The 2,259-nt window shown below is 43.0% G+C and overlaps 1 non-coding gene across 1 annotated transcript; it reads left to right on the top strand.

Moving 5' to 3' along the window:
• Positions 1–475: 475 nt before the first annotated feature.
• LOC129489086 (small nucleolar RNA U13) lies at positions 476–577 on the top strand. Its single transcript, XR_008659899.1, has one exon. It is a non-coding gene; the product is annotated as a small nucleolar RNA U13 (small nucleolar RNA).
• Positions 578–2,259: the final 1,682 nt, after the last annotated feature.

Here is a 2,259-nt window from a genome sequence, read left to right as displayed (position 1 = left end):
ATCCCAGCACTTTGGGAGGTTGAGGCAGAGGGATGGCCTGAGCCCAGGAGCTTGAGACCAGCCTGAACAACATAGCAAGACCCTCTCTCTATTTAAAAAAAAAAAAAATTAAAGTGAACAAACAGGCCTTGCTTCGTTTCCCCGTTTCTTACCATTAGATCACACCCTTTTTGCCCTATCACATTTCTCCACAGTGGTCCACTCTTCACTAAACCTACAATAAACAACGCTCACATTTAACTGCTTCTTTGGGTCTTCATTTCCTTATGAAGCTTCCCATGTCGTATAAAACTTAATTAAGTTTGTTAATCTATCTTTTGTGCCAAGAATCAGAAAGAGTAGAGGAAAACATATTTTTTCCTTCCCTACACAATTCTATGGGACAGATATTGGCATGTCCATTTTAACAGATGAAACTCAGAGAGTGAATGACCTACCCGAAGCTCAGAAATGGTCATTGGCCAAGTAAAACTCAGTCCTTTTGTAGTTTGGGAACATGATTTGGTGTTCGTGCCTAAGTGTGATATGTGCCTCCCTCTGAACCTTGTTACAGCCTTGGCACATTACCCATCTAACCTGAACAACAACAAAACTCAGTCCTAGTTCTTCTGATCATAAGTTTAGTGCCCTTGTCACCTCAACACAACCACCTCCCCCATGAGAAAGAAGCTTCTGCATTCCCTTCCATACTGGGAAGGCACTGTTAAAGTTGAGTGAACTTTATCTTGTATTATTCCAGCCATCTGCTCTATGATTATGATTTTGGTATAAACCTTAAGGCTTTACCAAGGAAAATCACTATTAACTTTTTCTGCTCACTTTTTTTCTTTTTTTTTTCGAGACGGAGTCTTGCTCTGTCGCCCAGGCTTGAGTGCAGTGGCGCGATCTCAGCTCACTGAAACTTCCGCCTCCCGGGTTCAAGTGATTCTCCTGCCTCAGCCTCCTGAGTAGCTGGGATTACAGGCATGCGCCACCACACCTGGCTAATGTTTGTATTCTTAGTAGAGATGGGGTTTCACCATGTCGGCCAGGCTGGTCTTGAACTCTTGACCTCGTGATCTGCCCACCTTGGCCTCCCAAAGTGTTGGGATTATAGGTATGAGCCACTGCCCCCAGCCCTTTTCTGCCTATCTTTACCAAAATATTGAAATGTTTCCAAGGCTGGGTGTGGTGGTTCCCACCTGTAATCCCAGCACTTTGGGAGGCCAAGGCAGGCCGATTGCTTGAGCTCATGAGTTCAAGACCAGCCTGGGCAATATGGCGAAATCCCATCTCTACAGAAAAATGCAAAAATTAGCCAGGCGTGGTGATGCACGCCGGTGGTCCCAGCTACTCAGAAGGCTGAGGCATGAGAATCACTTGAACCCAGGGGGTGCAGTGAGCAAGATCATGCCACTGCACTCCAGCAACAAGAATGAGACCCTGTCTCCAAAAAAAACAAAAAAACAAAAAAAATAAAAAATAAGAAAAATAAGAAAAGAAGCTAGATGCAAAAAAGCATCTATTGTATGATTTCATTTTTATAAAATATAAAAACATGCAAAAGAACTCTATACTGTTAAAATCACAAGGGCATTGGTGGGTTTCTGGGTTTCTGGTGACATTCTATTTCTTGATCTGTGTACTGGTTACAGGGGTGTGACCAGTTTTTGAAAATTCATTGAACTAGACACTTGCAATTTGTGCACTTTTCTGTATATATGTAATACTTTAATAAACAGGGTTTTTAAGAGTAGCATAAGTTGCTTGAAAAAAATTTGCAGGAAGATGCCTTGAATTTATGTTTTCTCCTACACACTGCAGTCAGCTAGAATGAAGTGTGAAAGGCTCACTCTTGACATTTGGGCGTTTCGTTTCTCCTTTATTCATCCATTTAACACATATTTATTGAAGAATGGGGTCAGGCACTTGGAGGCAAACAGAGTCCCTGCCCTCATACAGACTACAGCCTATGTAGAGAGGGAGGAGACAGACGTCAATCAAATAGTCATACAAACACACATATCAGAGATGGTGAGAGAAAGAGGGGATGCTGAGAGGCCTCTCTCAGACCTAAAGGGTGAGTAGGCTTTGGCAGAAGAGGATATTAGAAAGGGAACCGTGGTCAGGTGGCTTTTAAACGTTAGGCTTAACTTGTCCAGTAGAGGGCGACCACAGACAGGCATTTGTGGCAATTCCTACTGCATCAGGAAAGCTGAAGGCTGAAGGTTTATCATCATCTCTCACTGAGTGTTGAAGGAGCACAAATTACTTACCAGA

The sequence above is a fragment of the Symphalangus syndactylus genome, chromosome 8 (genome assembly GCF_028878055.3).
Source record: "Symphalangus syndactylus isolate Jambi chromosome 8, NHGRI_mSymSyn1-v2.1_pri, whole genome shotgun sequence".
In the NCBI taxonomy this organism is placed as follows: Eukaryota; Metazoa; Chordata; class Mammalia; order Primates; family Hylobatidae; genus Symphalangus; species Symphalangus syndactylus.
The sequence above is the reverse complement of the archived record's forward strand: the minus strand, read 5'-3'. Positions and strand labels throughout refer to the sequence as shown.